Source organism: Struthio camelus, chromosome 18 (genome assembly GCF_040807025.1).
Source record: "Struthio camelus isolate bStrCam1 chromosome 18, bStrCam1.hap1, whole genome shotgun sequence".
NCBI classification, from domain to species: Eukaryota; Metazoa; Chordata; class Aves; order Struthioniformes; family Struthionidae; genus Struthio; species Struthio camelus.
In genome coordinates, this window is record NC_090959.1 from 3,424,040 (window position 1) to 3,450,541 (window position 26,502).

A 26,502-nucleotide genomic window follows, 5' to 3' on the forward strand; every position below is an offset into this window, starting at 1 on the left:
AAGTATTTGAGGAAGGATGGGGGAAGATTTTGTCCTCTCTGCGAGATCCCACTAAGTAATGGTGGAGGAGCTCTAGTGTGCAACCAGCTCAGTGGTTGAAAGGCAGGACCTTGCAGATGCCAAGGGTCAAGGTATAGGCCGATTCTGTTGAATTAATTATTGTACCAAAATCTGACAGGTTCAGGGTGGAGCAAAGCCCTTACTTTCATACCCCGTGACAGCGCTGTCATGAACCAGCCCTGCTTCTGATCTCACATTTTGCTCCTTGTCACTGATTTCTGTGGTATCGCTTTGAATGTGCAGTGGCTCCATCAAAGGCAATGTCTGCCTGCTGCCTGCCTTGCAAATCTGCAGCCCTAGATATCTCATGTTTTTGTGCCAGAGTAATTTCTTGGATTTCTTTCTTCATTCACTCTCCATATGTTCAGGAATTGTGGAGAAACCCCTATTTGCTTTGTTGTATTGGGAATGGGGGACTCGACTGAATCGCAACATGACTTGGTTTAAAGCATCCAGGCTTTTTTCTGCATCCTCTTAGTCTTCAAGTCCATGCCTTTGAACTACTTTTTGTCCACTCAGGCCCTCTTTTCTCCTTCAATTCTAAGCAAACCTCTCTGTGGAGAACTGAGGGGCAAAATGTTTTACTCTTCCATCTTTTACTTCACTCATATACAAAGAAGAGAGAAAAATTGAATACGTTCGGTAAAATGCAGTATTTCCTTGTATTTTCCTGAGGGAGGGAGTGGGTCTGGGAGTTCATCCTCTTTCATTTTGGGGTATAAAACAGTTTAGCCCGATGCAAAATTAAATGTCGTTCTGAGTATAAGGTCAAATGTTTTTCATTTTGAAAGTGCTGAAATGAGCATGTATTATATCGCGCTGTAGTTTTGGTCATGACACTTCACTGTTGTGGGTAGGACTCAGGAAGGGGTAGGTACATTTTTGGCAAGTTAAATCCTTGCATTTATGCAGTCTTGCAAGCGCTCCTCAGCCGAGCACTCCCATGCTCGTGCTCCCTGATCCTTGTCACCAGCCTTTTGGGGCTGCAGAGCTCCAGACCATCCTTCTCACTCCCTCTTTTTGCACAAACGTCCTGATACGGACTCTCACTGAGGCTTGGACTTCAGTTTTAAGTTTCTGAACAGTTCCCTTGATGTAAATAGGACTATTTGTGTGCTTGGAGTTAAGCACCTGCAGAAGCCCTTTGCTTCAGGAGAAGCAGGACCTGCTTTCAGGCCTCCACTTCGGCAGAGCAGTAAGGTGGGTTTTGCAGGGCCCGCAGCCTGCCAGCGCCGTTCCTCGCCCCCTGCAGCTCCTGCGTAAGCTGAGCCCGCAATTGTGCCTGCTCCCTGCTAGCCGCTGTTGCTGACTACGCGTCCTGCGGTCTGTGCTTGCGTTGTACCGACGTGCGTCCCTGTGCGATTGTATCGCTACCTTGTCCCCTGGGAGAGCCACGCAATGTCACAGCTCGGGCAGGCGGGTTCCCTGCCTCTGGTGAGCTCACAGCACATCTCGAAGGGGATATCTGGCTGTAGAGACGCTGTGTCGGCCCGTTGAGGTGTTGCAAGGCAGCCGTGGCTGGGGAGTGAAGGCAGGCGGCAGGTATGAGGTGACGTCCGGTGGGCTCCAGCCCACACCTGGGGCTCAATCCTCCGTGTCCCTGGGCTGCCATCGTGGCCGCCACCGCGGGAAACCCAACCCAAGCATGGCAGAGTTTGATTGCGTCAGAGCATCGGTGAGATGGGGCGGATGCAGGTGTGTATTATGCAGCGCGAGCAGGAGGCCTCCATCTCCGGCCGGCTTCTCCCTGAGCAGTGCCTGGGCAGAGACAGCCAATGCTGTCGTACACGTCCGATCTGGCAAATTTGGTGGCAGTGGCTTGAGTTTGCCCTTCCCGTGCTCTGCCAAGAGAAAGTGGCTCTGCTTGTGCTGTTACTCCGCTGCAAATCATCCTGGGAGACGGCTCTGCGTGCTACCCAAGTGACAGAACTTAGCCATCACCGTGACACACATAGCTGACTTTCAATTATAGGAGAAAACATGTATATATTTAAGGGGCAACCATAAAGTTTCTTAACAAGAAACTACTGCTAGATTTGCCCGGGCAATATTATCTGACCTTCTTGTGCAACTGGTGCTGCCCAACCTAATAATTTCCTATCCGAGTGCCAATCTGAGCAGCTGAGGCATTTTGTATTTTGTAACGTCTGTCTGCTGTGCCTGAATTAATAGAAAAGTGGACTGAAACTAAGACGGGGGTACTGAAGGGAGGGAGTGACAAATTGGCTTCAGAGCATGGCAGCCACGAGCACTGTCGTGGGTTCACACGTTGACCTTTATCTAAACAGAACTGTGTGTAACAGATAAGAATATTTAACCATAATTAACGTCGCATCAGCGCAGAGAACAAAATGACTGCATCGAACCGGCAAGAATTCCACTGCAAATTACTCAAAGGAGAAATGGCAGCTTTTTCGTGTCTGCAACCTGCCTCGTACTGATGGTGCTGGAATTAGAAGGGAGGGCGCGTGAGTAAAGAAGCTATTAAAAATGATTTAGGGACTGGATAATATATATATAAATGAGCGAGAGAGAAAGAATCAAGCAGAGCAACAGCAGGCCTGCCGGACCAGAGTTGGGTAAAATCAAACACTAAACAGAGCTGCTAATTGGGTGTGCGAATGTGTATAAACCTATTATCTCCACCGTTTAAGTTTTGACAGGCGGCTTAGGGTGTTTTCCCTTTCGCCTCCGTGCGGTCCCGGCATGCTGTGCTTCAGCAGACAGCTCTTGCACCGGCAGGTTAGTCCATGTTTGGATTTCATAGACCAGGAGACTCATGGCTGGCAGAGGGGGGATGAAATGTTTCTCGTTCTGGTTGCAGAACGGGGTCGTCTCCCTGCTTCCGCAGGCTGCTGCGCCCGGTTCCCGCGGAGGAAAGCGCGGAGCCTGGTGCGGAGTTGCACTAAGCTGATAAGGATATCTGCTGGGCTCGGCTTGCCACCCACTGCAGGCAGTGCTGCTGTCGGGCAAGTGTTTCAAGGCACGTGGTGCGAGCTCCGTGGGATGTTTTTGTTTGTAGCGCAGACCAGGGGAGAGCCTGCAGTCCCTAATTTAATTTAAAAAACAATTACGGTCCGGTCCGTAGACATCCATTCACCGGCAGTGGATTTCATCAGTCAGATGACAACACAAACTTCCTGAAAAGGACTTAACCCCATCCTGCCCTGCCTCCTCTGCCAGGATAGATCGCTAGCTCCGGAGCATGAAGCCCAGGGCTGTCCAGAGCGTTCTGGGAGCGAGTGTCCTATGCCCAGAGTACCTCCTTGCCGGAGGCGCAGCGCAAAATGCACCTGGGGCCCTTTGCATGCGTGGGAACCGTGTGTGCTTCACACCATTATCCATCCCGCCAGGAGATGCTGCACTGCAGCTTGAAGGCTTTGAATTACACAATTTGATGCAGACCCTGGTGAAGTCCCAAGGGAGGAGGGTGGTGACCAGCAGCCTCCGAGGGCCACCTCTTGCTCAGAGAAGTTGTGTCCTTCCAACCCGTCCGTCTGGGAGAGTCTCGCCGTGTGCAGTGTGTTGGAGAGCACGCTGAGTGGCACTCGGCTTGCTCGGACCACGCAGGGAGCGTGGATGTTGTTTGCCGGGTGATGATGCCCCTGGCTGTGTTTTCTGTAAGATGGACGAGGTGCAGCAGTTGCACAGAGCAGCACGCTGCCTCATCTGTAGCACTTTCCTTCCCTGCACTCGCACCAGCAAACCTATGGCTACAGTCCTGAGGGACTGGCTGCTCCTGGGTTTCAAGGAAAGACAAAAAGTGCAGTAATGAAGCTTTGTGGGTAGGAGGAACTAGAGCTTGTGAAGAAGGTTAGTGGAGCAACTGGGGGCAGCAGGCCTCCTCCTCTTTCCATGCTAATGAGATTGCTCTCCTCCTCCTCTCCTCTCCTCCTGCCCTGCTGTCCCCATCACCTCCCCTCCCGGGGCGAGACTGTCTCTGCCAGTGCTGCCTTTACCTCCCTGGCACCCCTGGGCCCCAGCACCACTGTAAGCCTGGGCACAGCCTGGTGCACCAGGCCCATTCCACTCCAAGGTGAGGAGTGAAGTGTTTGGCATCTGCTCCCTCTCTTTGCACAACCTGAGCTGTCGCAGTGGGGCGGTGGCTGGGCACTTCGTGGAAGCCAGGACTGCCAAGCCAGAGCCAGATCCACTCGAATCTCTTGGAAGAGAAGCAGGATCGTGGGAGAGCAGCAGTGGCTCCCAAGACAGACATGCTGTCCCTGGCAAGCCACTCTGTGAGTGGCAGATCTTTGCTGGGGCTCTGGTGGCCTCTCCTGCCTTTGGCTGAGTCTGCAGCCGGCAGTGAAAGGTCTCCCATCCCATACAGGGAGCAGGCAAGCGAGACCTCCCTGTAGCTTCCCATCGCAGGTAGAGCACACTCCTAAAGCAAAGAAACGGAGAGCTATCCCCTTGGCTGGCCCAGGCAGCCCCTCAAGGGCTCTTCATGCCGTACTGTAGAAATATTTATTGCCAAAAAACGTCAGCAGCTGTTGGGAGAAGATCGTGGAGCTGAGCACAGGATAATGGCCCTCTGGAGAAGTTTGTACTAGGGAGGGGGTAAGCACTTACCTGACTGTCCAGGGCACTCCTGTAGAGGCATGAGCCTTTTGTGGAATCTGGAGGTGAGAAATAAAGGGTCACTGGCAGAAGACCTTAGTCGCTAGTCTTGGTGGCACCATGTGACATCTAGTCAGAGCTGAAGGGAGGTCCTTTCCTTGTCTTTAACCCCTGCATCCTGATGCTGGGCTAGTCCTTCCTATGCTAGCAGGGCTCTTGGGAACTGCAGGCATGCCTGTTCCTCCCTGCCCTGTCTCCCCCCTGTGGTGCCACGATGAGAGGCATAAAGCATGGCATGACCATTAGGAAGTCTTGGCATGAGTATCTGACCCAGATGTGGACCCCTCTGCAGCATGAGACAGGCAGAGGAGGTGTTTTAAAGCTGGGGTTTAGCATGTCGCCTTACACAAATTTCGTAACTGGATTTAGGTTTCTTTGAAAGAAAAAAAAGAAAAGGTGTTTTAGTATTAGACTTTCGTTTGCTGGTAGGATGTTTGGGGCAAGGGCTGTCCCTGCTGTACAGCATCTAGCATGCTTGGGTCCTGAAGCATTTCATGATGGAGTTATCTCTGCAGCATGTTGCTGCTCTTTGTTTTTGAAAGGACGGCAGCAGAAATCTGAATTCATCAGGTGTGATCCATCCTCCTCAACTGAAACTAGCTCTGCTGCCACCTGCTAGCCAAGACGGAGATCAGTGCCTCTTTAAGTCAGTTCAGAGCCTTCTATTAAACTCTAACACAAACAATCCGTATAATTCACTTAGCTTGGACTGTGGGAAACTACTCAGAAAATTTACAAATTAATAAAAAGCTCAGCCCTGGACATAATGGGTTGCAGTCATCCTTGGCTTGTTCCTCTAAAGCCAGTGGTGACGCAAGGAAGCACATATCTAGGGTTTTTTTTTCCTAATTGGGCCCTTGTGTCCATCATAATAGATATTTCTTAAACATAAATTAATTTATCCACACAACCAACTGTGGGAAGCTTTATTAGCCTCAGTTAGTAGAGATGAAAGTGAGGCACAGAACTGGAGCCCAAGGTCATGAAGGGAGTCTGGGAAGGAGCCAGGAACTGATCCGGCTTCTCTTGAATTTCTGGCTGGTACCTTAAAGGCCAGTGCTCTTTGCAATGCCTTACCCAACCTGCAGACCTACTGATCACTAATTAGTTTTGTTGTCAGCGTTTTAGTGGTGGGAGGAAGCAGAGAGGTGAATCTATCTGCATTAGCAAGGTTGTGAAAAATAGCTTTGAGACTACCCTGCTGACCTTTTGACAGCAAAAGAGAATTTATAGGCCAAAGATAGAGACACTGTGATTTAACATTAGAAGTAGTGGGAAATTGTACCTTTGCCCCCTAGAGTGGAACAGGGAAACTGATGGGTCCCTGATCCCATCCCGGGTTGGGATACGGTTTAGTATCTGCATTACGGAAACTACGCTGGTCTGCCTGCCTCAGGCAAGGCAGGTCTTGCGAACTGGAGCTGCGTGGCCCAGGGCGCCAGACCGCGCTGAGGAGCCTGGGACAAGCACGGAGGGGAGCTGGCTCCCGGCACACACCACCGGCAGTGTCTTGCTGCTGCATTTCTGCATAGAAGTTGCTGTGCAAAGTTCAGCTGTGAAGTGCAGCTCCACGAATGCAATAAGTGAAAGTGTCTGATACGCTCAGCCACTAAACAAACCTAGCCCAAGGTTGGGTGAACAATTGGAGTATCTGAATGTTGATTCACTGAGGAGAAAATCTGACATTAAAGGGTCCCTGGAAGACTAAAGGCAAACTGGAACGTTGCTGTAAAATAACAAAGTATGTTCTGAGAATATGAATTTGCGTCAGAATATAGGGGCAGGGCAAAACGCGCAACTGCTGATTAAAGTGCGTCAGTTAACATGGAGTTCCTCCCTGTTTTATCTCCCGTGGCCTGAGGTGTAGAAATGTTGCAGGCAGTATTTCAATCCAGGGTGTTACTGATAGCATTTAGAAAAGCACAAAGACTAGAGTTCTCCTCTCTGACTCAAGTTTCAGTCATCTCTTTTTCCGGAGAAATATAGAGTCACATGAGACTGACCAAGCAAACAGACCGACAGCCTGGAAATGCCCACTCTGCGCACTTCAGCTCTGAGCTGACCCAATATGAGTTTATTTTGAAGTCAAATTGTTTAGCTTATTCACATTTTTTGTCCATCTCTCTTAGCATGTGGGTAGGACTTTTTCAGCCACGGACCTCAAAGTGCTCTGGAAGGCGACTGAGTGCCATCACTGCCATTGGGCAGAGGAGACCTGAGCCCCTGGCAGTCATGGACAGCCCACGCCCAAGGAAATCCCAGTGCGGAGTGGGGCGTGTGTCAGGTCTGACATTGGGTTTCCCCAGACTGAAAGCTTCAATGTTAGAAGCCAGTTTATAAAGCTTTGAGCCAACTCACCTGCCCTAAATCCCATGGAGATCCTCTTACAGCATGAAAGATGAATCCCGGGTCCCCATTCCCTTAAAACTACCGTATGTTGGCAAACAGCTCCGAATAAGTGGCTTAACCCATCTGCAGAACTCTCCTTGCTCTTTCCTGGTCCTGCTCTCTGCAGAGGATGCATTCAGTTTGACTTAGATCCTCAATATTAACCTGACAGAAGTATTTCATCCCTTTGTTCCTTTCTCTGGGCTCTGAATTATGGAGAAAGGAGCTGGGTGCCCTGAGGGAAAGCATAAACCCTTTACCACCCAACTGGTTTCCCAGTGCAAACTCTCATTGCCTTGAGGTCACTTCCATAGTTGCTCACTCCCATCTCGCCTGTGAGCACGAGGGGATGCATCAAATGGAGGCAGACGTTTTATCTGGGAGGGCAAGAGGAGGTGAAGTGATACAGAGAGAGGAAGACGCAGGAGCAGGAGTTTTAGCACTACCATCTTTGTGTTGTGAAGGCAAGTGGCTGTGCTGATGTACTCCCACTCCTGCGTCCTCAACAGTATCCGCACTGCGAGAAAAGCAAAATACTCATGCAAGGAGTGTTGCTGCCTCAGCATATGATGCTGAAATTACCTTCTCTTCTTTTCAAAGCATTTGGCTTCCCCAGAATGCCATTTCTTCTATCCCAGCTCAAAAGGAAAATTTTCTGAGAAGTTTGAGGGCACAAAACAAGTAAGAGACCAAATAGAAGATGAATTTTCAAGTTGCACTTTCAGATTCTTGCTGAGACATACTGTTGGCATCAACCTTTGTCATGTGCATCCTGATCTGGTGCTATTTCACACCTGCTCCACACTTGTTTTTAAATGACAAATAATCATGATAGGCAGTATAAAGATGAAGCATCTTCCCCAGTTAAATTGCTTTTTCTGACCCAGCAGGGGAGGAAACCACCGGAGAGCAAGATCTTTTTAATGAAGTAGGAGATTCCTGCAAAATTAGAGGTGATCTTATTTGTCAGAAAAAAATCAGAGCTGGTGTGGTATTTCCAGAATGCTGTGCTTCTCTGTGATGCCCCAGCGACTGTTTCACGTTGTCAGAAATCCAAATTGGAAAGTCAGCTCAGGTGAGAGAGTATCCAGTCCATGATGGCTGCTCTTTGGAAATGCATATTTCCCTACTGCAGCCCTGGACTTTTCCCTCTTTACTTTTTTTGGAGTCCTTGATGCATCTCACTACTGCAGTGCCAATGCAATGGCTTGCATGTGGCACGCCGGTCATGGGGAGAATGTGGGGCAGCACATGATGCTGCAGGCACATCAAGTGCAGGCCCCTTCGTGTGAGCGAGAAGAGCACATCTCGTGTTCTGCATATGACATGGGGCAGGTCTGGCTTTCCCTCATCTTGTGCGCAAATGCTGCCAAAATGTGTCAAACCTCCCAAAACGGTCACAGACCTCCTTTTTGCAGACCTTCTAACTTTGGTGAAGAGCAACAGGTACTGATTTGTTGTTTTGGGGAAATAAAAAGATGGCATTTTTTCGAAGGGCTCTAGCTGGTGTCAGTTCTGGGTGTGATTTCTGGCTGACTGGAAATGCTTGCTGACTTTGGACACCTAAGCAAGGGACAAACCTTTAAAAGAATAGATCGCCCAGCACAGCAAAGTGCCCATTAGAGAAGTATGCATGCATTAGAGAAGTATGCTTAGACCAAGGGTGCATTGGCAGCCCCAGAATATAGCCACAATATCTAAAGCCTACTGGGGTGGAAGGGCATTCTGGAAAACTCTGGTGTTAGCAGATAAGTGTGTTTCCACAACACTTCTCTGTGTGTGATCTTGGACTCGCTGTGTGCAGAGTCTCATCTTCGCGGCACAAGGTAGAAGGGTGAGTGTGGTGCCATGGTGGGGGCTCCCTGGTCTCTGAGCCCTTCAGTGCTGAGAGCATGAGGTACCAACCTCACCAGCTTGCTACGCGAGTTCTCTTGGCTTCTTTATCAAAATTCAGCCCTTAGTGGTGAGTCCCCTGCCCTGAGGACAAGTTGCTGGATTGTTAAGGGCCTATGATATATCTTAGTCAGTATCTAGGCTATTTCATCCTTTATTCCTTCCTCCAGCTTCCTTGCAATGCCATCCAGTCCCAGTGATTTATTACCCTTCAGCGCATTTTACTTTTTGTTGGAGAATTTATATTTGTTTTTCATACCCGTTATCATTCAGAGAGAGAAGGGAAATGCTTTGGGGGCCCAGAGTGAAAATAAAACAACGTGTTTTAGTGCATTTGCTTTGTCTGAGAGATTTTGTTGTATTTTATCTGTAGTTTGACAGGGTATTTACCTCCCTCCTCCTTAATTTTTGAATCTCTCAGAGTTGGTTGAAGTGATTCTAGAAAAATCACTGGATGGTAAAGTACCCTGATTAACTCCAGCCTTGCAACGGCTGGAACCTGCTGCTCCCACTGCCTCGCTGGCTGATGCAGCAAAGAACTCAGCAGAGGAGCAGGACGATTTGGCCTTTAATGCAGCTGCTCCTTTGGGAAATGGGGAATTATGGGGCAGCAGAGGTGGACTTTCTTTTCTTAACCCCACTGGTCTTGCTAGTGGTGTGTTCTGTCTGTGCCACCACCTCTTGTATACCTTCCATGTGAGGTTATGAGTCCACTTTATAGACCTCATCCGCATCTAACTTCACATCCTAAGGGGCACAAAGAGATGCAGTAATTTGGCCCTTGGTCTCAAAGAGGCACCAGTGCTTGGCGGAGCCAAGAACAGAACTCAGAGCTTTTGATACTCTTCTATACTCTGTGCACCTCCCCCCTCTCCCACACTTTTGAGTTATTTTTATCGACAAGGGAAGGCTTTAGGAGCAAGCTAAGCACTTTTGCCTCAGTCAAGGGGCGAAGGTGAGACTGACTGCTGTAGTGCAAGGGCAGGGGGCGGGGGAAGGCATTCAGAACTTCATCCAGAACTCAAGCAAAGCCTCTGCCCCTCCTTCCTCAGCGGGACCTCCTGTAATTCTCCATCTGCCCGTTCTGTCCAAGCAACAGCAAAGAAAGGACCTTCAGGGCTCTGGCAGGTGTGATCACAGCAGACTTCATACCCAGGCCACGAGACATTTGCTTTTCCATGTCCCCAGTGTAACTAAGAGGTGACAAGTTCAGGGCTCTGTTCAGACTCTGTTTGGCCTCAAGTTTCTCTTACTCCCTTCTTCTTCCGTTTCTCTCCTGCCTGAAAGCCTGTTCTCACGGCATTTCTGCGCTCATGTTGACCATTCCAGTGCTTTACATATTCGGTTGAACTTCTGAGATCTACCAGATCTCTGGAGAGGACCATTAACCCAGAATGGTGGGTCCATTGAAATGGAAGGGAACTCGGGAAACAGCATTAGGAAGTTCATCTCCTGTGAACTTCTTCTTGGGTTCTTAGGTGACAGCAAATGTGGCCACATGGCAGAGAGTCACCTATTTTAGCTGTTGGCACTGTGGTGGTTTTATTGTGCAGAGCTTTGAGCCCCTGTGCAGGAAGGATTATTCCTTCAGAACACTGCCAGAACATGCTGAGACTTCTGCTGGGACAGCCAGTGTGTGAACTCTGATCAGCTCGTTAGATATGTTTGTCCTCTCTATTGGTTAAACCCAGTGGTTCATTTCTCTGTCTCTTTGGTCCTTCCTCTGTTTTAATTGAAGCTTCATTCCAGTCTGACCTTCTGCAATGCAGTGCAGAAGGCTGAATCGAGCCTCTAATTATGGAAGGTCTCTCCTGCCAGGCTGGGCAGATGAACTAACCCTTCACCTTAACATTTATTTTGACCGACAGAGCCCTGATTGTTCCTCATGACCTCTCCTTTGGATCAGGCAGCCTGGATAGCTGAGTGTTTCACAAAGATGAGTGAAATTGTGTTCCTCTTTCAATAAAAAAAGCCGTGGTTACTCAGGAAGCATTGCTTGGAAGGCAAAAGGTGGGAATAATTACCAATTGAGGAAAGTGGAAAAAGAATAGCAGGAATCTTGCATTGATTTATTGCCTATTTTGTACATCTTCACTAGCCAAAGAGAGCTGATTTGAGGGAATGGCAAATGGGTTTAAATCTCTGAATCTTGTTAATGGTGTAGGCACTGAGTTGGGAGTGTGGAGACAGGTTCCAGTTCCTGTGAAGTCTGGGCTGTTTAGGCTCTGCGCTCTTAGAGACGGTCCTTATGCCAGACCCTGGGGCTGGAGACCACAGAGCACCCAGGAGGTCTCAGCTTCATCCTGTCTGCTTGAGCACCAGCAACTTGTCCCAGAGTTTTTGAGCCCGTGGGAAGATTTGGTATGAATTTGGTTTGAATTTGGTTGTGGAGAAGAGAGGATTTGATGGGATCTCATTTTTAAGGAAGCGGTTAGCCCAGTTCTTATGAGATGTGCAGATAGGCTCTGCTCTGTCCTCAGTCAAAGACTTCCTTGCAAGGAGGACAGCTTGCGAGGCTGGTTGTGCAGCTGCTGCTGCACAGAAGCTTGTTCAGTAAGCACCTGCATGTTGCCCAACATACAGATTGCCTCAGAAAATCCTTTAGTTGCTATTTCTGAACTGGAACTCCCTGGTTTAGTTTCTACCTGGCAGGCCTCTCAAGGTGATGATAAATCAGTGCATTGCATGCAGTCCAACCAGGAATCTCAGCCCATAGGAGGGGAGGGGAAGCACCTTAATTTAAAGTCCCAGGAGGAATCCTGGCAGTTCAAAGGGGACCCAGAGGAACAGTGAACTCACTTAAAGGAAAACAAATCAGTCAACAAAATGTTTCAATTCAAGTCAGCCTGACCCAAAGCAAAATTTCCATTTTCAACTTTTCCCCACAAAAACTGAAAACCATAGCAAAGCTTCTCTTTTACTGCGGAATATTTCAGTTTTCCCTCAACAAATCCCAGCCGTTGTAACCAAAAATTCCTGCCCACCTCTATGTATCAGTAGCCTTGTCTTCTCTGCAAGCATTAACATGATGTAGTATTTTTCATGGGACTTGCTTAGCGTGAGCCAATCTGAACCAACACCCCACCAACTATTCCAAGTATTCAGTCCTGGTGACAGAGCTGACTTTGTCTTCTGGTTGAGCTACTTGCTAAGCAGCTCCGTCTTAGATCTGAAAGTCCTGGGTCTGATCCTTGCAGACAACCAGCCGGAGGCTCTTATTTCCAATACAGCATACACTTCTCTGCTGAGGATTAGAAAGTACTGGATTATCTGCTTATCACAACTGGCAGAAAACTCTGTGTCCTGATTCTTGTAGGGTGAAGCTGACGTTGTAGAGGTGTACTACATCTGCTCCCTGACTGGTGACCGGAAGGACTCACTAACCCCAAGTGCCCACACCATTGCCGGTAAGTAACTGATTTTATCTCGTTTCACATTTAGAAATTATAAATGGTACTGAGAGGTCACTGTATTTCCCTGCTGTTGTGGCTCTGCTGCGCGTGGAAAGACTAGATAGTGAGATTTGGGGCAGGAAGGACGCCTTGAGATGCAGAAGGGTATGAGTGAGTTTCTTTCTGGATTCAGGCTGTAGGCTTTCCCACTGAGCCTGCTGAAGTGATCTTACGTTGGCCTGGTGAGGGTGTTGGCAGAGCCAAAGGTTGATGGATAGACTGAGAATCTACCATTCCTTTATGGGCTGCGGGCTGTAGGAGTTGGTGTACCTTAATCACACCTTGATGGGCAGATCTGTAGTCTTTCTGGATGTGGTGGGATTCAGCACATTTTATTTTCTGATTCGTTGTTTATACTTATTCTACCCTGTACGTTTGCAATGTTAAGTGCACGTGAATATGCTCGTGATTTCTGGGTAATTTAGGGAGCAAACGCTGGTTTTGACTTTCATGGTGCGCGCCCCAGATAACCAAGTCAGCAATACCCAACAGAAAGGGTGCTTCCAGGGCACAAGCTGTGGGAGCAATGGTTTGTGCTGTGTGTGCTGCAGAGGTGGCTGGGAAACGATGGCCTAGTGTGCGCACGGGGCTGAGACCGAGCCCAGGGGAGTGAGAGCAGGGCGCTGGTCTGGGGACAGCGCTCCCTGTGTTGTCAGGGCCTCCACAGCACGTCCTGTGCTGCTTTCTGCTGCGGCACACTGAGTCACAATCAGAGGCTTTTCCAGGGAGCCGTAGAAGAGCGCATCTGTCCTGGGCACGTGGGAGGCTTTGGAGGAAGGCGCTGGAGCTGGCACGCAGACAGTTCAGCTCATGTTCCCCTTGCAATCTGGAAAAGGCACTTGTCCAAGCGCAGTCAGACCATGCGCTTTAGCTTCCCCCATACCCAGCTTGGCCAGAGAGGCTGAGCCAAAAGCACCTCTTTGAAGAAGAAGAGCTGTCTTTGGAGGGTGGAAGAGGGTTTTGGGGGTCAGTTCAAGTGACACTGTGCCCTGTGTATTAGGAAATGCTGGTCCAGGGATGATTGTTGCTGTTAGAAACTTGCCGTGCTTCCTGAGCAACGAAGAGGATGAAGTCCTGAGCTGGGACTTCAGTTGAGTAAATCTTAGAGTTGGCATCGATGGAGAGCGAATGACGATTGCAGGACTCGACAGAAGTTACTGGATTACACACAATGTTAAGAACATGGAGCAGTGTAATGTTTTCAGCAGTGGTCTTTCACCTCCAGTTCCCAGACAGATGAATAAAAGCAGGCCCCGGTTGCCAGTTCTGCTGGGTTTATAGTCATGGTGTAACATGTTTGTCTTAATTAGCATTGTGGTTGAGCTTCTCCCTTGGGAACTTAAGTAGAAGAGAGAAAAAATAGATGTGACCAGATGAAATCGTGTATAGTGTGGGTAGGAGCTGTTTTGTTGGTTAGTGCACCTCAGCAGATGCCACATTCGGTATATAAAAATACAAGATATTTACACTTTTTATCTTATTTGGAAATCTTATCCATGAAACTCCAACATTACAGAGGGGTGAAGATTCATCTGAACTTTTTCAAACCCAGATTAGGAAATTGAAGGAGAATGGGAAATTGGGTGTGTTAGTGATTTATCTAAAAACACATTCCACCTCTAGTTCAGTGTACCTTCCCTTAGTAGCAATGAAAATATCATTACATGAAGTAGGACTAAAAAATTCTGATATAGTTAAACAAATGAGCTGGCTAAAACCCTTCTTCCTCATGAATAAGAGGAATACGGTGCCCTAATTCCATAGACCAGGATTTAACTCACCCAATGAAATTACAAGATTCAGCAGCATGGAAGAAATATTTTATTTCTGGAATAGTCAAGATATTTTCTGAAAGATCGCTGCCAGTGTTTTTCTAAGGCATTATTTTGGCCACTGGTGTGTTAACCACTGCTTTAAACTATGGAGCCTTCTCTTCATGTAGGGTATTTATTGTAAGTAGGTACAGCTGTGCTGTCCCCTAATAGGAGGAAAATATCTCGTACTCTGTGTGCACGAACTGTAGGGCTTGAACTGTGGCAGCTCCTTCTTTCCTTTCATGGGACTTTTGAACTCTTGAACTCTGCTGGTTGATTTTTTCTCTTTTTCATTTTTCACTCTTCCCCTCCAATTATTGGGAGCTCACAGAACAAGAGCTGATTCCAGAGGGGGCTGTGAAAGTACCAATTTCTTGCAGGATACTGAAAAAGCTGTGAAAATATCTATTATTCAGGCAATTCAAGAAGGGCATTGAAGGTAACTTTGGAGACCTAGGAAGGCTGATGAAAATGCCTGTTATTCCAGCAATGCAGGAAAGGTAACAGAAATACCTGTTATTAGGTTGACCCATACAGGGTTGGAAGTGTCCCATAGTGGGAGGACATAAAGCGCACTGCAAGGGTTTGGGTAGCTCAGTAAAAACTGGATGAATGAAATTTTGTCTCTCTCTTCTCAGAAGCAGCCAGTGTCGCTGAGTGCCATCACTGGGTCTAATCACAAATAAATCCAGACTCTAATCACTTGTTCAAGTCATTTATCAGCTGTGGCCATTCCTGTCCTTCCAGGATTAGGACAGCACTCCGTAGCACAGTAAGCTGCGATCTGGTAGTGACCTTCTTAGCATCTCCGTGGGCCAAGGAAGGAAGCGATGTAACAGGTTTCTTATTTTAGAAAAGATGGTCCAGGTCAAAAGGAAGTTGCAGGTGTCACTGCTGAGACCAGCCACAGGAGAGGGTACTCCGTGCACTCCCCAGTGGTGGCCTGGAGCTGTTCTAGTTGATGGCAGTATCTGGTACGGTGGAGGCAGCAAGATGTAAACATTTTGTTGATAGAGTTGCATGATCAAATCTAAAAAAGCTTAACTGTAGGACTGAATTATGCTCTGTGCCTATGATATTTTTGTCAAGGAAACAAATGTGCAGTAGGATAACAGATGTATCTGGAGTGACTTTGAAGCTGTAATTCTTTCCAGGGCTCTACAGGTGTCATAAACAACTTCAGCACTTTAGGAAGAGAAGTACTGCGCAAAGCCTTGAGAGCGAATTTAGCCTTCAGTGGGCTCCTGGGTCTGTTATTTATAACACGCATTTTGCAACTCTAACTCTTCAACAAGAATGGGCAAGTACATCGTACGCTGTCCGTCTGGCTGTCTCTAGGCAGAGACTGGCTTCAGCCTTTGCGGGTTGTTTGCTTTCATTTTATTTTTATTTCTCTGTAGACAGTTATAATCAGATTATGTGATTTCTGCAGTGTGGATATTGATATGTGCATGCACACGTTCTTTCTATAATTTAAGGAAATTATTGAATGTAGTTACCTCATCAGCAACGTCCCTTCCCAGCGTAGGGATTTAGATGGAGGAGCTGTGCAGGTGAAGATGAATTGTTGAGTAGTTCAGCCCAGGGTGAAGGGTGCTTGGTGTACTGAGTTCCACAAGTTTCTGACCGTGGTCAAAGAGTCTCCTCTGTGAAATATGGGTGTTTGTAGTAAACCTCAGTTGCCCCTAGCGGTTTGTGTGTTGTTGAAAACCTCAAAGGAAGGGAGAAGAAATCCAAATAATTAAAACCACCCTTAGGAAATTCCTAGTAGATAAAATAAAGCATATGGGTTTTGTTTAGCAGTGAAAGGGGAAAAAGGCTTCAGACCTGTCATTGCTATCTCTTGCATGGACCTAGCAGCAAAACTGATTGCCAGTGTTTGAAACGGGGGTGCAGAATTTGTGCTATGACATCCTCTGCAGATGGCGTGCTGGGACATGAATGCTGTCATCTGTGGCCCATTTTGGCCAATGGTTAAGCTGCAAACTGCTTAGTCAAAATAGATCTGTGTAAAATACAGAAAAAGAAGACTTCATCTAGGCAAACAGGAGAAGTAGAGGAAGGGTGAACTGGTTAAAAAGCTGCCGGGGAGCTGAACTCAGGGTCTGTCACACACGTGTTATCTCCTCGTGGACCCAGCAACCTCAGTCTGCCCTGGAAAATGAGAGGGGACCATGAGGGTAACTAGATTCAAGTGTGCTCACTCCCGGTGTGCTACAGCAATCGCAGCCTTGAGACCACCCAAGCAGGGAAAATCTCAACTTTTCCTCCCGATGCCCTGGGGATCCTGGCTAATCTACAGAGTTTTTCTTTTTCTAGGCTGTAGGCTTGGTGCGGTGAGGTACCCTATGAAATAAAGAACACGATTAACATTTCAGCGCTGAAAAGAAATTCTGTTTAAGCTTATGTTTTCTATCCTCTCTCATTATTTATATTACCCAAGTCCAGATTTCCTGCTGGCTTTCAGGAGACGCCATTCTAAGTATGTATGATTCCGATGAGAGAGGATGGGGAATTTAAACGTGGATAGTCTGAATGACGAGAAAAGGAGGGCAGGAGGTGATTTGTGTGATTCGTTCTGGCTCATTCCCATACCACATATTCCACTCACCAAGTTCATAAGAAATAGGAGTTTTCAGAAGGGGCCTGTTACTGTCCCTGATGCCCAGGAAGCTGGAGGTAAGGAACACTTTGGGAAATCCCCCTCTGGGCGCATTGTTGCAGGTCGCACTCCTTGTGTTGCCTCATTTACAACTCCCAAGTTTGAAATTCCCCAGAAAAATTTCTTGCCTCCGAATTTTTGGGGTTGTTCATAGGAATGAGGGAGGAACACGTGTGCAGAGCACCTGCTGGCGCTCCCAGGTCTCAGCACGGTGGATGAGGCTGACGGCAAGCTAGCCACAGGGGGCTGAAATGCAATCAATCCGCACGCTTCCACCTCTGAGAAAAGGCACGAGCAGTGCTACTCGGGCCCAGCCAGTACAAGAAATTCATTGCTATTCAAAGAGTTTTCCAAAGCGGGTCTCAAATTAAGTGGCTTTGGCCTTCTTCCCTTTTTCTTCCTTCTTTTCTAGCTTCTGCAGGATATAAACATACATATTTCATTTCAGCACTCAAGACTCCCCAAACTACCAAGCAGATATTGAGAGACCCATTCATGCTCCGCAGAGTGGCTTGGGTTTACTCTTCAAAGCCTCAAAATTCAGTCTTGGTTCAGACAGTTACTCCTGCAGGACTCTCAGAGATGAGCTGAGATTGACTTCTCTGCCTGTTTCTGTCTTTTTCTGCCCTGCGAGTGGTGAGAAGGCAGCGCGTGGGCTGGGGCAGGCTGAGTGGCTGCGAGCCATGGGTTGAGGGGGTGCAGGAAGGCAGTTGGGGCTGTGGAGAACAGGAATAAATTCCCTGGAAAGCCAAAGCCCCCTAATATTTATCTACAATAAATAAATGCAAAGGCCCAGGTAAAATCTTTTCTAAGTAGACTCTCTGGAGTGATTGCCCACGTATCTGTGCTAGAAATAATCTAATGAAATGTGCAATATTTCTAAGCAATTGGCTGGAGGATGTTCCCAGGCAGCTAGTTCATTTGGAACATGTTTTCACCTTGAATAGATTTGCGCTCATCTGGTGAAAGCGGGCTGTGGAGCGGCACTCTCGTAGCTCAGGGACCCTGGTCCCTGACTGCTCTCTATGCTGAAACAGACAAGTTGTGAGCTAGAAGAGGCGTGTTCTTGGCACCAAACCTGTCTTTAATTTGTTTGTTTGTCATGGAAGCAGAGCACGTTGGAGATTGTTTTGATGGAAGACGATTAGAAGTCATTTAGCACATCGCAAGCACAAGGAGCGCAGTCTGCAAAGCTCAGACCCTGGTCTCCGTCAGTTCGGAAATCCTCCAGGGCGAAGCTGGTCCCTCCCTTTGCCCCCGCGGGTATTCTGCCTATGCAGAGCAGAGCTCAGCTGGCTTTGAGTGGGAACCTGAGCAGTTCCGTTAAAGGATCGAATTTTCCAGTGAGAGCCAAATCCTGACATGTTAAGCTGCCATTCTTCATGCTGGAGCCTTGCAGAGGTGGACAAGTGCTCACCCATGCCAGCAGAGCTATGGACACAGGTCACTAGCCTTAATGGAGAAGTTGCTTCCTCACTTCTGTCAGAGTCAAGCTTGCATGGCTCTGCTCAGGGTGCATTAGTGGAAGATGAGTGGAAGAAGATGCCGATGAACCCTTCATAAATGGCCTTAATGCTCTGTCTAGGTGGTTACCTGCCCAGCTGGGGTTAAAAACATCACAAGGAATCCAGCAGCTCACCTGCCATGTACAAAAGGATCTACGGAAGAGTTTTCACTCTGAATCTGTTTAGCATAGATAAATAATTTTCATCTTTAGCTTTTAAATAAACACAATAGCTTGAGATTCTCATCTGCTCTACCAAGACAGCAGGAGAGGTGTGTTGTTTCCAGGTGTATATGAGAAGAGCAGGCCATTTGATGTTATCTAAGGAAAGTAAGGTTGAAGAGAAAATGGAAGATGTCTTCATGTAGCATACATGATCCAGGGGATTGTGCTGTACATGCTTTGAGCTTTAAAACCATGATAAACCAAAACACTTAAGCGTATGTCTAACTTTAAATGTATAAATTCAGTCAAAACACTTGTGCGCACAGTAAGCCATGGGTTAAAATACCTTCCTGAGTCAACAATGAAATTCTGAACTTCTTTCCTATGATCAACCAGAATATTTCAATCTTTTGAGAGCCGAGCAAGTGATTCATAATGAATACTGTATCTGAGAATTAAGTTTTCTGCAGATCTTGATCTTATCAAAATAACATGTCAATTTAAATTATCCGATTTGGGGGTTTGTTTTTTAATTCCTGGATTTGCCTTTTGAAATTATCTGTGTTTCTCAGAGCTTCTCAAACTTGAAGGTTAATTTAGATTACAGTAGTGCATGAACTGAAAACATAAAACCTTTTTCTAACTGACTCCGTGCGTAAGCACCAGCTGACAGATGATCACACAAGTCACTTTACTCATTGGGGCAAAGACAACACCCATGCTCAGGGTTCAGGTGCAGATGTTTGCAGAATGAAACCTAAAAAATATTCCTAAATTCTTCCAGAGGAGACTTAAAAGTTCCCGCAGGTGTTTGTTAGCAACCTATCACAGAGGCATTCCCAGGGCCTACCAGTTGTATATATATGTAAGTTCATTGAGTGGGAACTAAGCTGGCCTGAATTTGTGAAGAACCCCCCAATGAGTGCTCACACACTTGGAGTGGAGTGGGTTGTATCTGTTGACAGCTTAACTTCTTAGAGAAACAAGCTGATGGCCAGAAGGACTAGGGACAGGTTCTTGTCACCTTTTTCTGAACCACCAGGTCTTTGCCACTGTTGGCTTGTTTCCCCCTCACCTACAAGGCATTTTCTGCTTTCCTGGTCAAGAACCAGTTGCTGCCCACTCAAATTGCATGTTGCTGGAGGGAAAGGCCAGGGGACAAGATTTAATGCTAGATGAAGCCAGGCTCAAATATGTGCCACAAGGTTCAAGTTCTCCACCATATTTTTCCCAGATTCCCTGTCAAGTCAACAGGGCTTCAGCCATCAAAGATGTCCAGGCAGCTTTGAGGATCTGGCCCTGAGTTTCTCAGTTCTCAGCCTTCAAAAAGGAAAAGTGTTGCTACCATCTTTAACTGGTCTTATGACTATGAAAACATTAGTCAATGGGGTGCTCAGACACGGGGAACAGGAAATAAATCTTAGAGCTCCCTTACTGTGTCCTCTTCCAACCAGAGGACCAGCTTTGCTACTCCTCTGAGTCCCAGGGCTGGAAAGTGCATCAGGAAACAGAAGGCAAGGGGATGCCTTAAAATGAAAACCTGAAAATGAATCTTCACTTTTGCACATTTTTTCTTGGCTTCCCTTTGCAAGGCTGCATTGGCATGTGCTTGATGGGATATGGTGGATCTGACCTTGCCAGTTGCATCAAATATGACATGTGAGCGTGGATTTTTTTAAGGAGAGAAATAAGAGTTAGCAAAAAATGCAGAAAGGATAAGCAAACAGATGGTCACATTGCTTCATCAACAGAAATCCAGGTCTGAGATTTGCTTCCAGCTAGGTTTGAATTGGGGGTTTCAGGGAATTGGCCAAAAAGTTGCTTATTTTACAGTCCCGCTTCTCTAGCATTTTACTATTATGTGTGATTCCTCTATCAGCACTGACCTTTCAAACACTGTGATGGGACACAAGGACTTGTGCTGCCTGGACAAGTGTATTGTCCCCTGTGTATTGTAAGAGTCGGAGGATGTGAGATGCCACACACCTCTGGGTTTATGATGAACAGTATGGGGTAGGATGTCTTTTTGTCTTAAAATCCTGAGGTTTTTGTTTTCATCCTGAGGGTAGAATTTGCACAAAAAATGAGGGTCAGAGAGTCAGTAAGGGGAACCTCATGACATCTTTTGTAACCTTGAGGGAGCGATCCGGGTTTCCAGCTTTCCCCTAGCGGGTGGACTCAGCAGGGACAAGCTCCCAGTGTGGGCAGAACAACTGCAGGGGCAGGGAGTGCCGGATAGGGCTCCAGCTCCGAGCTGCGGAGGCAGTGGCAGTGGGCTCCATGTTGCCCACCTCAGTACGTGTGGCCTCAGGGTGGGTATATGCATTATTCTCAAATTTCTTCCAGTGGAGCAGGAAACGGGAAATGCCAAAGATCTCACAAGAATCATCCTGAATAAAAGATTTCTTCTTGGAAGGTGCTGCATGTAAGCAGCAGGTCAGGAAGGCAATCTCATGGCTTTCTGAAGTAGGATTAACACCCATGCGGTGAAGTCTGAACTGGAGGTGTCATTAACGCCATACTGTTGAACAGTGACTCTTGGTAGTTAAAAGGGTTGGTAATTAAAGGAATTACTGTATTACATCGCAAAATTTCAAAAGTGGTTATAGTCAGAGAAGTAACTTTAAAAGGGAACGTTGTCTTTCTCAAGAGATCTGCCTGCCTCGTGACTGCAGGGGCATATGGCTTACTGTAAGGGGACTGGGCAACATTCCTAGCAGTGTCCGTGTACGCAGGGGAAAAAGCCCATCTCATTGCAGCTTTACAAGCTACCACTTAGCAGGCGAACTGCAGTGATGAATGGTGTGTGACACCTAGCCAGCACCAGCTGTGAACTCCACTGTGTTCTTGTGCACCGCGCTGGAGTCAGTTGCCGGCTGATGGGCTGTAAAAGATGACCTGGGGAGTGGTAAACCCATCACCCCACAGTAAGGCAATGGCTTTCAGTCATCTACCCATGTCCCAGCATAACAGAGCGTGATGGCTTTTGTCCCTGTTGTGCACCTAAAATCTCACTGAACCTCAGTAGCAGATCTAGGGGGAGCGATACAAGAGATGGGGAATGACTCTGGCGGGGCTGTGTTCGCAGGCTGAATTTGTGAGTTTTCAAATGGACACCAAATGAGGAAAGGCAGCCTCTCAGAGGAGACAGAGTGGGGTCTTGAGAGTGCTGTGCTCAGATCTGGGTGCATAGCCGGCTCCCTATGTGATCATGCCCACCTTAGCCCAACACTGGCATGTGCTTACACTTGAATTGATATTTTGTTAGCTTGAGCCCTAATTCCTCTGTGGCTCTGTTCTGATACACTAAAAAGAGGTGGAAATACACCCTCACCTATTTAGGTTATAACGTCCCTGAGACATTACCTGCTTCCTTTTACATGTAGATTAAAATAAACTACCACTTAGATAGCTATTTATAATCTGGTTTAAACAGAAGTCAAAGAGACGTTTGTTAGGGCACAGAGAGGTTAGGGAGCCCATTCAGCTCTCTTTGATGGTAGTTATCCTTTTGTTGAAGTTCCTGATGGAGTCCACCGAGGCTCATGGAAGTCCTTGTGCTGTGTTCTGCATTGTGCAGATCAGACCCCTGGTGCTGCTCTGAACCTGCTCCTTGCTGGACTTTGACTGCCACTGCCAGTGCGTTGATCTGGCATGTGCCCCTTTTGGTGTTTGAAAAACTTGTGCCTAATTTTTTTTTTTTTTAATTTTCCTGTCATAGCTTGGAATGTCTTTACTATTTCTTCTTCTCTCCTCTGGCGTACGTATTTTTTGCTTACCATCTTCTCAGCCTACGTTTCTTGGAGTACTGAGACAGGCTCTTCATTTCAAAGGATGCTGATTTAAAAGCAGATGAGGTCCAAATTTGTCCAATTCTTTCTTTGTATGTATGATTTGAAGGGCCTCAAGATATTCATGTAAATATTCCCCACACACGCATGCCCCAAAACCCTCTAGGGCCCTTCTTCTAAAAATTGCAACCCTGCTCCTCATGAGAAATCCTACAGTAGCAAAGCAGCACATGCACTACACATCATTTAACAGCCCTCGAATAAAATACTGGTTTAGGGAGCTCTGCAGTGATAAGCAGTAGCAGTTCACCAGTTCCGTAGTTCACGGTAACGTGATAACCTAAGAAGGCTCCTATGGTCTTGGCAGCCCTGTAAATGCACTAGCATCTGGGGCCAAAGAGACTGAAATTTTGGAGGAAGGAGCAGGGCTGCCTTTTCCTTCTGAGCAGCAGGTCCCATCCAGCCTGCCTGAGTCCTTGGTCCCTATAGAGCTGAGACAGATCTGGAATTACAAACAGAAAATCTGTCAGGGCAAAAATCCTGGCTTTGGGATACTCTAATCCTGCTCTCTGCAAAGCTAATGAGCTGCTGCTGCTTATCCTTTCTGGCAAACAGTAAAAAGTCCTGTGAGAATCACCACCATACCCCCAACCCGTGACTAATAGCTGCCTTCCTGGTGATGCATCTGAGGCCAGGTAACGGCCTGCAGCTCCTTCAGGGCGAAATCCCCTCCGGGTCCCAGCATTGTGGTGGCTGTCCCAGTGGCTCCGGGGGCACGCAGGTTTGATGCCATGAGAAGGGATGCATCTGCACCATCATGACCAAGGCTGGAAAGCTCAGCTCCGCAGGCACAGGCAGAGAGGCTACCCTGGCACCTGGGTGCCTGCATGGAGAGGCCAGAGGGAAGCACGATAGAGGATGGGCTCTGGGGCTAGAGGAGGTGGAAGCAGCAGGAAAAGCAGCAAGCAGGAGAGAAGGGTGCCTTATTTCAAGCATTTCCTTCCTTTGGGGAAATACTACCTCTTGCTGCGCCCCTCCTGCAGGCAGTGCCCGTGTGGTCTGCATCGGGGTAGCGAGGTAGGTGGAAGGAGACCATTTGCAGGCAGGTGAGGGGAGTTAATCCCATGATGAACTTGGCTGCAAAAGCCAAGATCTGTAACTTTGTACAGCAGTGCCATTGCCTCGCTCCCCAGCAATGCCTCGTCTTTCGGTGAGGGGCTTAGTTGCTTCTGCAGTGGTCTCATGCTTCTCATATTCTTGCAAACACATCTACCTTGTTTATCTGACCCTCACATGCAGTCACAAGCTTTCCAGCCTCTACCTTGGCTCCTATCGCACTTTTCAAAGCCTCTTCATTCCCTGGGTTCTCTAATCTTTCCGCCAGCACCCATGGTTTATGCCTTGGTTATGCCTCCCTTCCTTTTAATTAATTTTTCACACTACCTTGCTCGTCCCTGTTGCCCTCTTTTATTTAATTTATTGCTCACTAGCCATCATAACCCTTGGTCAAGCCTTTAATTTATCTCTTCCCGTTTCCCGTCACCCCCCTCTGTCCTTTCCCTTTATTGATTTCTCCAGTTTGATTTCACCCTGTGCTTGCCAGCATCATCTCCTTCTCTTCCCTCCCCCTTAAAATTGCTCTGCTGAATTTATGCCCCCACATTAGTGACCTTGCTTCCTTGCAATTACTGGCCCAAGTGGCCAGCTGAGCTTGCTGTCAGTTGGGTCCCCACATTGCTTGTACTCTCCATCTCAAAATTAACGACAGTCGTTCCCATCCAAGCGCTATAAAGAGGAAATGGGCCTTTTCCCATGAGCTTCTTGCGTATTGAGGAAGGTTGGTGGCTGTAACCCTACACAGGAGCTCCACGGGGTCTCTGCTGAGTTGCCCACAGTCGGGTAACTGCTCCCAGGGTAGCGAGATGGACTCATTTGGACAGACCCTCCCAGTGTCAGTGCTGGCCAGGGGAGAAGTTTTTGCTCTGACCAGCTCTTTACTTCGGCTATTTCCCCAGAGATAAGTGCGTCCAGCTTTTCCTGCCCTGAAGAAACCTTGGCTGCCCACAGCCCAACCCTATTTCTGGCTTGGAGCTATTTTGCAGCCGGCATTAAAGTGAGCAGGACACTGAGGAAGGGGAGAGGATGTAAATGCCCCTTCTTTTGTCTTTGCAGCTGCCCCCCTGCCAGTCACAGCCTAATGCACAAGACCTGAGTGTCCATCAGCTCAGATAGAGAGGGAACCTTTAGCTTTGGTCTATGGTCATGAAAAATTGAATGCTCTTATTTATGATCCATAAATAAATGGTCTATTTACTTACAGACCAGTTCCTGCCATTACCACGATGGATTTGGAAAACACATTACTGCAGAGGCACAGGTTGTTTTGTTATCTGTAACTGTGTGATTTGCAGTCTGAGCACAGGCACGGGCGGGGGGTTAGTGGTAGGAACCATACATTTTAGGAAACACACAACAAGGAAAGATCTAGAGCTGTATTACCTGCATGTCAGCCTGACTTAAAAGCAAAACAAGCAATGTAGGAACACCCCACCCACACAGCCCTGTCTAACCTTGGATGAAATGTGAACTGTGATTGCTGGAGATACTGTTCAGAGTGAGACCTAGGAAAAAATATTCAGATAATGGCACAAGAAGGCTGGGGCCACCTAGAGTCAGTTTAACTTTTTTTCCATACTAGCTCAGCTCAGATGTGATTTAAATATACCAGGATAATGACTCCTAAAGTGTCAGAAAAAATACATTAAAATTATATGAAAATTTTGGTTAGAGATTGAAAAACGTAAGAAAGCAATGAGGAATGTTTCCTACTGGCCTCAGATGAATGGCATCTTCGCAGAAGCTGATCTGAGGCTGGTAACGTGCCAGAAATACAGGCAAAATGAAGCCAGAGTCATGCTATTGGCACAAGAAAAATCAGCTCCCTTGTAGAATAGGCATAGCATATCAGCTTATGGAGGCTCAAAATTGTAGTTATCTGCCCGCAGTTCCCTGAGCTATCCACTCTTGAAAATATTCTGATTAGATACATGCTCATATCCATGACGTCCGTTTTCACAGGACATCCTGTAACTGATATGGTAATATCTGGCCACCACAGCATAAGGATGCGTTGATGCCATTTATGGCCAGGAATATGTTTAGATCTATCAGCTCCCATCTCCTAGGCCTTCAAACTGGTAAGAGCTGTTGTCAAAGTAATAAAGTGCCTACCAAAAGGCTACAGGGTTAGACTCATTGCACAGCAGCAGCAGTGGCGCATGGGTTTTTTACCTGCTCACATTTTTTTAAGACTTAAGACTTCTTAAAAGATCTCAGGTAGGCAGCAGCTCCAGCAGAGGAGACAGCTGAGCGCCAGGGCACAGCATATCCACAACCAACAGACCTGCCCCACCTTGGCGAGAGTGGGACCATGTCTGAGGAGGATCCTGTAGGTCCCCCCAAAGCTCTCTCTCCGTAGAGACTAATTGAACTTTGTTTGTTGATTTAGCTGGTAGATTGGTTGTAAATACTTGTAATTCTGCAATAAGTTAATGCCATTGTTGTATTTAGCTAGGGAATAAAATATGGGAACTAAACCATTAAAATAGTCTATCTGTGCCCCAGGTGGAGCTAGCTGAGGTTTGTGTTGTATTGTATTCCAGGTGGAATTCAGCAGAGGTTTATTTTAATGGGCCCTGAAAAGTGAGGCTTACCGTAAGGTAGACCTTTCTCATTCTGATGCGGTCTGAACTTAAACATCACTCTTCCTTGTTGGACTGTTTTATGTTCCCCTTTCCTGTTACAGAATTTTTTGGTTCTTCCAATTTTCCATTCTCTCTTCTTCACTCAAGTTAGACATCGTAGATCGGGATCATCCTACAAACTGCGGAGACAAGTCATTTTCCCAGTGCCTTCAGGGGCAAATTCATAGCCGTTTATGACACTTTGACCTTCTTTCCAAATTAATATTCTCTCCCTGTCCATCTTATGGCAATTTTTATTGCTATATGGGAAAAGGACACCAGTTTTCTGCTACCTCCATAGGTTTATTTCTACAGATGCATGAATGCCCCTTTTTTAATGTAGGAGGGGCTCTCACCCTCACCCTGCCTCCTCCATACAAAAAAGGAGACAAGTCCTTTTGTGTTTGCAG

General features: G+C 47.2%; 1 protein-coding gene across 9 annotated transcripts in view; it reads left to right on the forward strand.

Annotated features, from left to right (window-relative positions):
- The window catches only part of RALY (RALY heterogeneous nuclear ribonucleoprotein), a 163,184-nt gene that overhangs the window by 49,168 nt on the left and 87,514 nt on the right, over window positions 1–26,502 (forward strand). For 6 of the 9 annotated variants that reach the window (XM_068912431.1, XM_068912430.1, XM_068912424.1 and 3 more), the window contains one exon: window positions 12,278–12,368. The gene's annotated coding sequence lies outside the window, so the exon portion shown is untranslated. Of the gene's footprint in view, window positions 1–2,404; window positions 2,529–2,754; window positions 2,803–12,277; window positions 12,369–26,502 lie in introns of those variants that run through there. The other 3 variants (XM_068912432.1, XM_068912428.1, XM_068912429.1) reach the window with 2 other exon arrangements.